General features: G+C 50.8%; 2 protein-coding genes across 2 annotated transcripts in view; both read left to right on the top strand.

Moving 5' to 3' along the window:
• LOC136629067 (zinc finger protein 585A-like) overlaps positions 1-13,930 on the top strand; it is a 243,278-nt gene that overhangs the window by 122,409 nt on the left and 106,939 nt on the right. The window lies entirely within an intron of this gene.
• LOC136629024 (oocyte zinc finger protein XlCOF22-like) overlaps positions 8,101-13,930 on the top strand; it is a 32,203-nt gene continuing 26,373 nt past the window's right edge. The window contains exon 1 of the mRNA XM_066605140.1: positions 8,101-8,120. The gene's annotated coding sequence lies outside the window, so the exon portion shown is untranslated. The remainder of the gene's footprint in view (positions 8,121-13,930) is intronic.

Here is a 13,930-nt window from a genome sequence, read left to right as displayed (position 1 = left end):
TTGTAAGAGTGTGGCTGAAATAAAGGAGGGTAAAAGAAGAATGAGTGAGAGCGGTCGGGATGGCCGGCTGGGGGGGACCCATGCCATGCTGCAAAGTGGCTCATCCGGGACCCTTTTGGTGCAGGCCAGCCCGAAGGTAAAGAAAGCAGCAGGGAAGACAGTACAAGCAGTTTCCCAAAACAAGAGGGGAGGGGGAACTGAGGAGGGAGAAAAGGGAAATAAAAGAAAGAATGGTGGAGCGCATGAGGGGGTGAAAGTCATAAAGCAAGTAGGAGTAGAGGGAGAGAAGGAGATTATAATAGATAAGGGAAATGAAGGGCTAAACACTGATAAAGGGGAGGAGGGGAATGTTGAAAGAACAAAACAGAATAAAATGCAGAATAACAAAGGTGTGGAGGTTGAGGAAAGTAGGGAGAGTGAGGGGAGGGAGAAGAGTGTGGGTGCAGGTGAGAATGCAGGGGAAGGATGCGGGAGTGCAAAAATTATGGAAGGGGGAAAAAGGGTTGAGCCTCCCCAGCAAGGGAGCAGGAGTAATAATGAGATGAGTGGAGATGAGAGGGGGGCTATGCCGGGCCCTTCATCTAGGCCCTCCCCTCCCCGCAGTAGTAACCCCCCGGTGGCCCCTGGGGCAAAGAGCTACGCTGGTGCAGTTCAGGGTGATGCGAGGAGGGTTTTGTCTGGTGGCACGGATAGGGATTTAAGACAGCAACTCACGGCCGCTCTGAGACGGGGCGAGAGGTCTGCCCTTATAGATGGTGAGCAGGTGGATTTAAGTTTTTGGGTTCAACGTTTTGGTCTTTCTGCCTTCCGAGAAAATACGGGAAATTGGTCACTCCCAACAGGCGGGCCAAGGGGGACCAGAAGGAATGCAGTCCGTCTTGGGTGGGAAAGTGATGAAACATGCCCTAGGAGGAGTGAGGTGGTTGAACTACTGCTGAAGATGGGCTTCAGGGCACATAACATCTTTGCTCTAATCCATCCCTTCGGTACCCCGGAGTTCGACATCAGTTTCGTAAGGCCAGAGGGTTTGGAACTCTTCTGGACCAATTACGAGCTGGTGAAGAATCGGCCTGGCTGGCGGGATTTCAGGGTCTCCCCCCTGTCCCGCCAGGACGATGTAAAGACGGTGACTGTGTTAACGCGTAATGAGTCTCTGTCTTCGCTTGATATCATGACCTGGTTAAGTCGTTTTGGAGAAGTTAAGGGTGCCCCGGTGAAAAACCGGGATGAATATGGTATCTGGTCCGGGGCATGGACTTTTCTGGTCCAGCTGAGCCGGGCGGGGAACTCAGTGACCCACATCCCCTCCTCGGCCTATCTGGGTAGGGACAGGATCTCGGTCTTCTACCGGGGACAGCCAAAAGTGTGCCACCGATGTGGCGACCCCACCCATTTTAGTGCAGACTGCACTCAGCAGGTGTGCTTCTCATGTGGAGGGGTAGGCCATACAGCCGCATCGTGTAGGGACATACGCTGTCACCTGTGTGGTGTTCTAGGACACCCCTACAGCCGCTGCCCTCGTTCTAGTGCCAACACGGCCCCTGAACCCACGGGTAGGCCTCAGGAGACGCAGGGTGAGGGTCTGCCGGTGGGGGAGGGTGTTGACGGGGGTACTGGGGCTGAGGGTCCAGTGAAGAACGGCAGTAAGACAGCAAGTCAGATGAGACGCCTGGAAGCCAGGAAGGCGGCAAGGGCAGGTGAAACATCTGGGAAAACCGTTGGTACGGTCCGCGCCCCTGCCCTTGAGAAAGCTCCTGCTACTGAGGCTCCAGGGGAGAGCGAGTTGGAGGAGGAGGCCGAGAGACTGCAGAGGGAAGAGGGGTCCGCCTCTGGCGCCGCTCTGTCATCAAATGAAGATGGCAGAGAATGGCTGGAAAAGAGGCGGAAAAAGGATGTGAAAAAGAAAAAACAACCAGGTAAAAGGAAATCTTCTCCTGCCCCGGGTCAGAGACTAATGGAAGGACAAACCAGCTCCCCTCTGGTGTCTCTTTCAAACCGTTTTCAATCCCTTGAGGGGGAACCTGACTCTCCCTTGCTGGTGGGGAGGGGCCGGAGGATGTGACCCCCCCTCCCGTCCTTGGGGAGACTGAGTCCCAGGGGAGGGAGGAGGTACCGAAGCCACCAGACAAAAGTTTGGCGTCCCCTGAAGAAGGAGGGGCAACAATCGAGGGCATGGATATGTCTGCATCATTAAAGAGAGGAGGAGAGGAATGTGGGTTTTCGGGTGAAGAAAGGGGAAGGGATAGGATAAGAGTCATCCAACCTTAATCACCTTAGATGGCGGCACTCAGTCCGTTGACGCTGGCGACCATTAATGTAGCCAGCATTAAGTCAAATACTGCAAGATTTATGGCCTTTGATTTTTTCAGCCGTGTTGAAGCTGATATTTTATTTTTGCAGGAGACCAGGCTAACAGATTTAGCCAGTATATATCAGGCAAAGAGGGAGTGGACTCACGGGCCCTCCTATTGGTCTCTTGCGGCCGAGCAGTATAGCGGAGTGGCGGTTCTTTTTAAAACCGCAGATGTCACATGCCGACGGGTGATTGAGGTGGAAATGGGGAGGTGTTTGGTCCTAGACGTCCTTGTGGGAGGTCAAGAGCTACGACTGATTAACATCTACGGTCCTCAAAGTCAATGTGAGCGAAAGGACCTTTTCACAAGGATCAAGCCCTATCTTTTTTCAAGCCGGTTGGTAGTCTTTGGTGGAGACTTCAATAACGTCACGAGGCTCTGCGATAGGGGAGGTACCAAAGACAGACTGGATTATGATAGCGTCGCTTTGAATAGAATAGTCAGTGAGGCTCGCCTGGAGGACATCCACATCAGGCATGCCCCAGGCAACACGGTGTTCACCTTCCATCGAGGTAGTAGTAGGTCTAGGATAGATAGGTTTTATTTAAAGGAGGAAGCTGTCTCCTCACCTTTATTGGTGGTGGAGGTGGAGTTCTCCGACCACTGTTTAATTATGTTTACTTTGAATGTTACAGATACCCCTCGGATGGGTAGAGGTTTATGGAAATTGAATTCGGCCCTCCTGGAAGAAGCGGAGATAAGACAGTCCTTTGAGGAGTTCCTTCAGAGCCAGATTCCGCTTATGGGCCTATGTAACAGTAAGTCAGAGTGGTGGGAGATTTTCAAGAAAAGGGCAGCGAGGTATTTCCGTGAGCTCTCTAACCTCAGATCCTTGTCTTGTTATCGTTTATATCAAGGACTGAGGAGGAAACTCGAGCGGCTTGTCTCGGCGGGGGGCAACCGTGAGGAAGTCTCCAGAGTGAAATCCCTATTAAAAAGGTGCCAGTATGATAGGTACACATCCTTGGTTTTTGAGAGGGATTTCGGGAAATTCCGCTCGCCCGACCCCTACAGAAACTGTAGGATGTCAGTAAATAGTAAGATGGTTACAGGACTGATTGATAGTACAGGGTCTCTGAAGAGGTCCAGTTCAGAGATCCTGGAGGTAGTCAGATCCTACTACTCGGGCCTTCTGGCAGGGAAGGATCAAGATCGAGACAGGCTGTCGGCTTTCCTGGCTGAAACCATTCCTGAAGAGAGAGTGACCTCTGGGCTTGACATTTTGACAGACGCTATCAGAGAAGAGGAAGTGAGACTGGCCTTTGAAGGGCTTAAGCTCAAGAAAACGCCAGGTCCGGATGGCTTATCATCCGAGTTCTACAAAACCTTTAAGGAACAGTTGGTTCCCCTATTGACTGAGGTATATAATGAGTGCCTTTCCTCGGGTACTCTGCCAGAGTCAATGAGGAGGTCAGCCCTGATCATCTTGTCAAAGGGTAAGGATCCGTCCCGGATTGAGAATTGGCGTCCCATAGCGCTGCTCAATACGGACCGGAAGATTTTGGCTAAGGTGCTGTTTAATCGTTTGGTGCGTTTTGCACCGGAGCTGCTTTCGGGTGATCAGCACTGTTCTGTTCCAGGCCGAAGCACGTTTAGTGCTGTGCTGAGTGTCTGGGAGGTTGTGGAGCAGGGCAGGGCTGGGAACTGGAGAGGGTTTTTGCTGTCCTTGGATCAGGCAAAGGCTTTTGATAAGGTTAACCATGAGTACCTCTGGTCGGTGCTTTTGAAATATGGTCTGCCGGTAGGGTTTGTCAATTGGTTAAAAACTTTGTACAAAGGGGCTGAGAGTTTCCCGCTGGTGAACGGTTGGGCTGGGCGCCCCTTTTTTGTGGGATCCGGGGTTCGTCAGGGCTGTCCCTTAAGCCCCCTGCTATACGTGTTTGCGATCGACCCCTTTTTAAGGAGGTTGGGTTGTGGGCCGTTGGCGGGGGTTGGGGTGGGCCTGGGGGACTCTGGGCCGGCACTAAAGGTGGTGGCCTACGCCGATGATGTCACGATTTTCGTCTCTTCTCGCGAGGAGGCGGGATGGGTGATGTCGGAGGTTGTGGAGTATTCAGAAGTAACTGGATCCCAGCTCAACTGGGATAAGTGTGGAAGTCTCTGGTTGGGAGAAGGAGATCCTGATTTTAGTCTCTCGGACACCCTCCCAAGACCTCAGGAGTCATTAAAAATTCTGGGCATCCATTTCGGCCAGGGAAATTATCCCGAGACAAATTGGGAAGGCAGACTAAAAGATGCTAGTCAAAAGGTGGACCAATGGAAGGGATGGCCTTTGTCCCTGAGGGAAAAGGTGAGCCTCATCAAAACCTTCCTGCTCCCCTTATTTATCTATCTAGGCAGCGTGTGCATCTTGCCAGAGTCTTCTTGGACACGGATCTATAGCCTGTTCTTCCAGCTGTTATGGGACAACAGGCTGAACCTAGTGAAGCGAGAGGTTACATACCGCCCAAGGAGACTAGGGGGATTGGGTATGGTCAATCCCGTGGTGTTTTTAGTCAACACCTTCTTGAAGATTAATCTAGTCAACTTCCGCAATGAGGAAAGGGCTCCTTGGTGGGTAGTTTCCTCTAAGTCATGGTTTCGGCCCTTTCTCCAGGATTGGGTGAGAGGAGGGCGAGTGAAAGACCTACGCACGCCGCACGGACATCTCCCGGCTTACGTTACTCCGGCTCTGAAGCTTATTCGTCGATGGGGCTTGGGGGCTGTGGAGGTTGAGACTCTCTCGAGGAGGTTCCTTGATAGGAGGGTCCTGACCTCCCGTTTCCAAAAGCCATTGGCCCTCAAGGACTGCCCAGGCCAGGACCTGGAGGGTGGGTTGGTTTTGTTAAATTCAGTGAGGGTCCCTATGAAGTTTTGGGATTTGGCCTGGCGCTCTTTCCACGGAAAGCTGTATGTGAGGGACAATCTGAAGTATAGGAGCACGGAGGAAAGAAATTGCCCCCGTGAAGAGTGTGGCTCTACGGTGGAAACCATGGAGCATTTCCTACTTCAATGTCCCTTCAATACAGAGGTATATAGAAGGGTGGGGATTTCCATCGGCTGGCCCCGGCTGGCTGGACTCTCCTATTCCGAGTGGGCATATGGAGCTTTCAGAGTTCTGGGTGGCCGGGATAAATGCACGTTATATTTAGTCAGCCTAGTGATTAGATATTTCACGTGGCACGCAAGGTGTCTAGTTTCGACGCGTCAGAAAATCCTCCCGGTGGAAGTAGTATGTAGGGGCATTCTTGATGACCTGGGGAAGGTACGTTCTTGGGAGTGCAGCAGGTTGGGAGCGCCAAAGGCATCTCGGTTATGGAGGGGCCTTTCTTTTACGGTGCCCTAGCCTGTTTCCCTTTCCGATTCCTGGTGGTGGGCTGGTTTTTCTCACACTAATAGCTTTTTGTTTTGTTTTAAGTACAAAAGGAGAAATAGGGCTTGCAAATGACTGAACCAGGACTCAATGGTAAGACGGTGATGGTAAGAGGGTGAAGGTAATTTTCTTTATAGTGAAGAGAATTAAGTGTGTAACAAAATGTAAAAAAAAACAAAAAAAATAAATAAATTATATTTTGTGTATATATGTATATAATATGCTGTGAATATTAGATTACAGTTATTGTGTTGGAAAAAAAATAGGAAAAAAAAAAAAATTAATCAAATAAATACATATTTAAAAAAAATAAATAAATAATTAAAAAAAAATATATATATATAAATAATAATTTTGTAAGTAGGTTAAAGTATAACTTCGTAGGGAAAGAGAAAATTGTATAAATAATGTAAACATTTCATGTTATCTTCTTTTCATCTCTTAAGGGCCCGGCATAGCGTAGGGGGTTTTATGAGGGGAATGCTATAGGTGGTACTGTTATTTCATTTCAAATAGGGAAAAAAAAAAAAAAAAAAAAATCTAAAGCCAGTTTATTTGTTTTTCTTTTTCTGGGGAACGTATACTGGCATTGCTGATTTGTCTGGCATCGAGGATCTTCTGGCACCAGAGAGTCCATGGGCAGTAAGAGAAGATACGGACAGAAAAACTAAAGCAGGAGAAGAGGCAAAGAACAAAAGAGAAGCTCAAGAAAGGTCAAGAGAGGATGAGGAGGTCCTTATTTTTCTGTTTTGTTCAGAAGAAGCAAGCTTCCTGAGCGGACATTGTACGGACTGGAATACACATGTTGTGTTAATTTGTGTTTGATGCTCCAAACTGTGGAGAGAGTCATACTTTTTCTTTTGACAATTACTGTTATGTTTCCTAATTTCATAATAAAATTGAGTTCCATCCATCCTGACCCCCACACATCACACACAGCTCTACTCCATCCATCCTGACCCCACACATCACACACACACAGCTCTACTCCATCCATCCTGACCCCCACACATCACACACACAGCTCTACTCCATCCATCCTGACCCCCACACATCACACACAGCTCTACTCCATCCATCCTGACCCCCACACATCACACACACAGCTCTGCTCCATCCATCCTGACCCCCACACATCACACACACAGCTCTACTCCATCCATCCATCCTGACCCCCACACATCACACACAGCCCTACTCCATCCATCCTGACCCCCACACATCACACACAGCTCTACTCCATCCATCCTGACCCCTACACATCACACACAGCCCTACTCCATCCATCCTGACCCCCACACATCACACACACAGCTCTACTCCATCCATCCTGACCCCCACACATCACACACACAGCTCTACTCCATCCATCCTGACCCCCCACACATCACACACACAGCTCTACTCCATCCATCCTGACCCCCACACATCACACACACAGCTCTACTCCATCCATCCTGACCCCCACACATCACACACAGCTCTACTCCATCCATCCTGACCTCCACACATCACACACACAGCTCTACTCCATCCATCCTGACCCCCACATATCACACACAGCTCTACTCCATCCATCCTGATCCCCACACATCACACACACAGCTCTACTCCATCCATCCTGACCCCCACACATCACACACACAGCTCTACTCCATCCATCCTGACCTCCACACATCACACACAGCTCTACTCCATCCATCCTGACCCCCGCACATCACACACACAGCTCTACTCCATCCATCCTGACCCCCCCACACATCACACACACAGCTCTACTGCATCCATCCTGACACCCACACATCACACACAGCTCTACTCCATCCATCCTGACCCCCACACATCACACACAGCTCTACTCCATCCATCCTGATCCCCACACATCATACACACCGCTCTACTCCATCCATCCTGACCCCCACACATCACACACAGCTCTACTCCATCCATCCTGACCCCCCACACATCACACACACAGCTCTACTCCATCCATCCTGACCCCCACACATCACACACAGCTCTACTCCATCCATCCTGACCCCCACACATCACACACACAGCTCTACTCCATCCATCCTGACCCCCACACATCACACACAGCTCTACTACATCCTGTTCACATCAGCTCATCCAGCAGGGATCACAACCAGCACAGCAGAGTTCTGTATCCACTGAGCCCCTTGGTCATGTGATCCCTGACTCCTCCCATACTCGTGATCACATGACTGTGATGTCATCACTGGTCCTTGGAGCACATGGCTGTGGTCTGTTTCTGCAGATCTATGTGTCCCCTCATGTCTCAATTGCAGTTGGATGTGCGTGTAATGAGAGGAGTATAACCCCCATCAGGACTGCAGGGAGGTGAGTACTGGGATAATGTATTAATATATAACCCCCATCAGGACTGCAGGGAGGTGAGTACTGGAATAATGTATTAATATATAAACCCTTCAACTTATGTTAATCTGCACTTTGATTCTCTGGTGTGTAGCAGATCTGCTATGGGGTTCAGGTCTGGGCTCTGGTGTGTAGCGCCCTCTTCAGGTCCCCCACAGATCTGCTATGGGGTTCGGATCTGGGCTCTGGTGTGTAGCGCCCTCTTCAGGTCCCCTACAGATCTGCTATGTGGTTCAGGTCTGGGCTCTGGTATGTAGTGCCCTCTTCAGGTCCCCCGTAGATCTGCTATGGGGTTCATGTCTGGGCTCTGGTGTGTAGCACCCTCTTCAGGTCCCCCATAGACCTGCTATGGGGTTCAGGTCTGGGCTCTGGTATGTAGCGCCCTCATCAGGTCCCCCACAGATCTGCTATGGGGTTCAGGTCTGGGATCTGGTGTGTAGCGCCCTCTTCAGGTCCCCCCGTAGATCTGCTATGGGGTTCATGTCTGGGCTCTGGCGTGTAGCGCCCTCTTCAGGTCCCCTACAGATCTGCTATGGGGTTCAGGTCTGGGCTCTGGTATGTAGCGCCCTCTTCAGGTCCCCCACAGATCTGCTATATGGTTCAGGTCCGGGCTCTGGTGTGTAGCTGCCTCTTCAGGTCCCCCGTAGATCTGCTATGGGGTTCAGGTCCGGGCTCTGGTGTGTAGTGCCCTCTTCAGGTACCCCACAGATCTGCTATGGGGTTCAGGTCCGGGCTCTGGTGTGTAGCGCCCTCTTCAGGTCCCCCGTAGATCTGCTATGGGGTTCAGGTCTGGGCTCTGGTGTGTAGCGCCCTCTTCAGGTCCCCAATAGATCTGCTATGGGGTTCAGGTCTGGGCTCTGGTGTGTAGCGCCCTCTTCAGGTCACCAATAGATCTGCTATGGACTTCAGGTCTGGGCTCTGGTGTGTAGCGCCCTCTTCAGGTCCCCCACAGATCTGCTATGGGGTTCAGGTCTGGGCTCTGGTGTGTAGTGCCCTCTTCAGGTACCCCACAGGCCTGCTATGGGGTTCAGGTCCGGGCTCTGGTGTGTAGTGCCCTCTTCAGGTACCCCACAGGCCTGCTATGGGGTTCAGGTCCGGGCTCTGGTGTGTAGTGCCCTCTTCAGGTACCCCACAGATCTGGTATGGGGTTCAGGTCCGGGCTCTGGTGTGTAGCGCCGTCTTCAGGTCCCCCGTAGATCTGCTATATGGTTCAGGTCCGGGCTCTGGTGTGTAGCGCCCTCTTCAGGTCCCCCATAGACCTGCTATGGGGTTCAGGTCTGGGCTCTGGTATGTAGCGCCCTCTTCAGGTCCCCCACAGATCTGCTATGGGGTTCAGGTCTGGGATCTGGTGTGTAGCGCCCTCTTCAGGTCCCCTACAGATCTGCTATGGGGTTCAGGTCTGGGCTCTGTTATGTAGCGCCCTCTTCAGGTCCCCCACAGACCTGCTATATGGTTCAGGTCCGGGCTCTGTTCTGTAGCGCCCTCTTCAGGTCCCCCGTAGATCTGCTATGGGGTTTAGGTCTGGGCTCTGGTGTGTAGCGCCCTCTTCAGGTCCCCAATAGATCTGCTATGGGGTTCAGGTCTGGGCTCTGGTGTGTAGCGCCCTCTTCAGGTCCCCCACAGATCTGCTATGGGGTTCAGGTCTGGGCTCTGGTGTGTAGTGCCCTCTTCAGGTACCCCACAGGCCTGCTATGGGGTTCAGGTCCGGGCTCTGGTGTGTAGTGCCCTCTTCAGGTACCCCACAGGCCTGCTATGGGGTTCAGGTCCGGGCTCTGGTGTGTAGTGCCCTCTTCAGGTACCCCACAGATCTGCTATGGGGTTCAGGTCCGGGCTCTGGTGTGTAGCGCCGTCTTCAGGTCCCCCGTAGATCTGCTATGTGGTTCAGGTCCGGGCTCTGGTGTTTAGCGCCGTCTTCAGGTTCCCCGTAGATCTGCTATGGGGTTCAGGTCTGGGCTCTGGTGTGTAGCGCCCTCTTCAGGTGCCCACAGATCTGCTATTGGTTCAGGTCTGGGCTCTGGTGTGTAGCGCCCTCTTTAGGTCACCCGTAGCTCTGTTATGGGGTTCAGGTCTGGGCTCTGGTGTGTAGCACCCTCTTCAGGTCCCCCACAATTCTGCTATGTGGTTCAGGTCTGGGCTCTGGTGTGTAGCGCCCTCTTCAGGTCCCCCGTAGATCTGCTATGGAGTTCAGGTCCGGGCTCTGGTGTGTAGCGCCCTCTTCAGGTCCCCCGTAGATCTGCTATGGAGTTCAGGGCCGGGCTCTGGTGTGTAGCGCCCTCTTCAGGTACCCCACAGATCTGCTATGGGGTTCAGGTCCGGGCTCTGGTGTGTAGTGCCCTCTTCAGGTACCCCACAGATCTGCTATGGGGTTTAGGTCCGGGCTCTGGTGTGTAGCGCCCTCTTCAGGATCCTGCAGATCTGCTATGGGGTACAGGTTTTGGGCTTGGGTGTGTAGCGCCCTCTACAGGTAACCCGTAGTTCTGCTATGGGGTTCATTTCTAGGCTCTGGTGTGCATTGCCCTCTTCAGGTTTTGGGCTGGAATGGATGGATATTTGGGGCTATTAGTAATTTCCTCCCTGTCACTAATGCCCCACTTCCAGATATACAGCTCCCACATAATGCTGACCCCTCCATCTTCACTGCGGTTTTGGGGTCTTCTGCTGACAGCAGTGTTGGCTTTACACCAGGCCGACCTTCTGGGATTCTGGCCGACAAGGTCCCCCTCGGTCTCCTCAGACAGAACACGTTCTCCACAGATTTCTGCTGATGTGATGGATGTCCTGGCAGAACATGGCCGGCTTGTATGCTCTCTGTTAGTAAAGTCTTGTCCCCTCCCCCACAGCCCCGACATAAGAAGAACACGGGAGATGTCACATGACTACACAACCAGGACTCACTAGAAACTCCAGCAGCTCCTCTAGTGTTGCTGTTGGCCTCCTATAACAATTCTCTTTTAGGCTTTTCAGCAGTTTCTCAGGGACGTCCAGTTTTTGGTGATGTCACTTTTGGGCCATTAATCCCCTTCTTGTTGATGGTCTCCCCTGTGCTCCATGTTATATGAAATGTCTTGGAGATGTTTTGGCCCCTTCTCCTGACTGACTCCTTCCAACAAGCTGACCCCTTTGATGTTCTGTAAGATCTTTACGACCAACTAAGAAAATGTCAGGAAAATCCTCCTAGAAGAGCCGAACTTTATATGGGGGAACCCAGAATCGCTATAAATAATGGCAGCGGAATGCTGACTGCTATCTAACAGGAGGTTACATGTGATTGGCTAATTCTGAACACAACCATACCCCCGGATATAAGAGGGTGTGAACACGTATGCAAACACATTATTTTTAATTCTGTCCGTTTTAGTTTTCCACCCCATGGGCGCAGGCAGACAAGCGTGTTTGACGTTCCTAGCAACTCAACGCTTCTAAAAGTTCAGAGAACTTCAGTGAGTTCTCCTTCAATGGAAGTGATCAAACAGAGGCTGCACAAATATCTGTCCGTACCTTTTAAATATCCAACTGTTAACTTCTATAAGTCCCTGCGGGGATGAAGGGACTACTGGGCCGCACCATTCAAATTTCCTGCTGTAGGGAGCGGGGTATTCCTATTGCCTCCCTGCTGGGCAATTCCCCAGCAGCTGGGGCAGTGGGGGACTCTCCCAACCTCTCTCCCCAAGGGAATTCTCTATAGCAGGGAGAGAGAAGGGGGGGGGGGTTCCATGACTTCCCCTGAGCATGGAAGGAGGGAGCAGGGCTAACAAGACCTTCCCCCTAGCCACGCCCCTCTTTTTTGCTATGTGGATTCTCTGTGAGAATCCCCATAGCAAACCATGAAGGGGTATGGCTAAGGGCTACATTGGGATGGCAGGTCATGCTAGCCCCACCCTTTCTCTGCGCTATAGGGAATCCTGGGGGATTTCCTCATAAAAGAGAGACACCATATCAGAAAGACACAGTGCTGCTATGGGGGGTTTCCCCAGAGCAGGTACAGTGAGCGAAGCAATGCAGGGAATCTCCATAGCCCCGTTCCATCTCTTCCTACTCTGGGAAATCCAGATGCCCTGCGAGGCTTCTTCTTTCTCTTTGTGGAGCAGTTGTGCTTCTCCAAGTAAAGCTGCTTCAGTGAATGGGCAAAGTTTCATGCGCTGCACATGTGAAGCTTTGCCCGGGCACAAATTTGCTGCAGTGTGTTTTTTTTTTTTTTTAAACACACCCTCATGACTGCACCCTAAAAGTTGGCCATCTGTTCTCCCAGTGGGATTGTACAGATTACGGGTCACATGGAAGGGGAATGACAAAAACCTGGCATTGTAACAGGGAGGTGTAGACCTTTTATATGCACAGTATGTTTATATCACCACCAGATCAGAAAAGGCCGAACATTTGCTTTTAGGTTCTAAATTTTAGAAAGTTAACATTCTGTAAATTATAGGAGTTACAGACCTGGAATAGTAAGTGCGCCTATGTGTCCTAGATGCTTCCTGGAAGCAGATAGCATACTGATTGACGGGCTGTGACATGTAGGAGTGCGGCCCCCAGCGTGATGTGAGACACCAGGAGAGCTCCCACCTGTTGCGCTGGCTTGGTTTCCTCCTGGCCGGTGTTTGTGACTCTGCTGGTTGCCCCGCTGTCCCCGGGCCTTTTGGTTGTGCTGCTTCATGGTTCCTGTTGTGGGGGAGCAAGAGAGGGGAGAAGCGGAGGACAGTGATAGTGGAGGCTAGTTTGTTGTGAGTCCGGTCTGTCGTTTAACCAAGTTGCGATGACGAGATGAGAAGCCGGCGGTGCATGTACACTTCATGATGGCACTCAGGTATCTGCAAACGCTACTGCGAATTCTTTGCACTTTCCAGCTACAATGTGTGACAATCAGGATGAAGCCTGAACTCTCTGAGCGGTTTCTAAGATGTGGTTGAGGAGCCGTGTCATGGTGGAGTTGACTGCAGGACGCTCTTTGTAATCTTGTGCACCGTTGAAGGTATACAACAAGATCTGGACGACTAATGGAATTAGGTGATTGTGATGCCAGTACCTGGTTTAAAAATGCTTAGTACTGAAATAAAACTAACACCTATGTAAGTAAATGACAGGCACACCATTTACTTTCAGGCACGTGGCTATCTGCATTAATATTAAGCACCAGAAATTGCATATATAACTTGAACAGTTTCACATTACGCACAGATAAGCAAACTTTGAGGATGCATCTGAGATAAGGGAAGGCTAGCTAGAGAGACTGAATCTGACTGACTGACAACAACAAACCCTTTCATGCAACTAACCGTAATTTGCCAACCTGACACGACCTAACAATCTCCAGTACTTACAATATAGGACCTTCTGGGAAATCTGTGAGCTTTGCAGCTTGAGAATTCTGTGGCTGCATTGTTGAAGCAGAGCTGGAAGGCTGGCTTGAACAGATGCCAGGGTTGAAGACATCAGCTGAGTGTCAGTGACTGCATAGAGGGTTTCTTGAAAGTTTACATAATGCATCTCTTATTATCAAGGGCTGAGTAGAAGGAAGCCTAGCTGGGGCCATTCCTCCTGCCTATCATCATTATTTTGGTATGAAGGTAGGGGACCAGGATAAGTCATGGGCTCCACACATGTGTTGCAACTCTTATTCAGTTAAACTACAAAAATGGCTGAAAAATAAAAACTGATCTATGGCTTTTGCTGTGCTTATGGCTTGGCAGGAGCCTACAAACCATACAAATGACTGCTATTTCTGCTTAACTCTGTCTATAAAGGCAGGATTGTCAATGAAGGAAACAGGAACCGTTCAATACCCGAATCTTCCATTTGCTATTCGACCTATTCCACATTCAGATAGTTT

Source organism: Eleutherodactylus coqui, chromosome 5 (assembly GCF_035609145.1).
Source record: "Eleutherodactylus coqui strain aEleCoq1 chromosome 5, aEleCoq1.hap1, whole genome shotgun sequence".
Taxonomy (NCBI): domain Eukaryota; kingdom Metazoa; phylum Chordata; class Amphibia; order Anura; family Eleutherodactylidae; genus Eleutherodactylus; species Eleutherodactylus coqui.
This window is presented reverse-complemented; position numbering and strand designations above follow the sequence as displayed.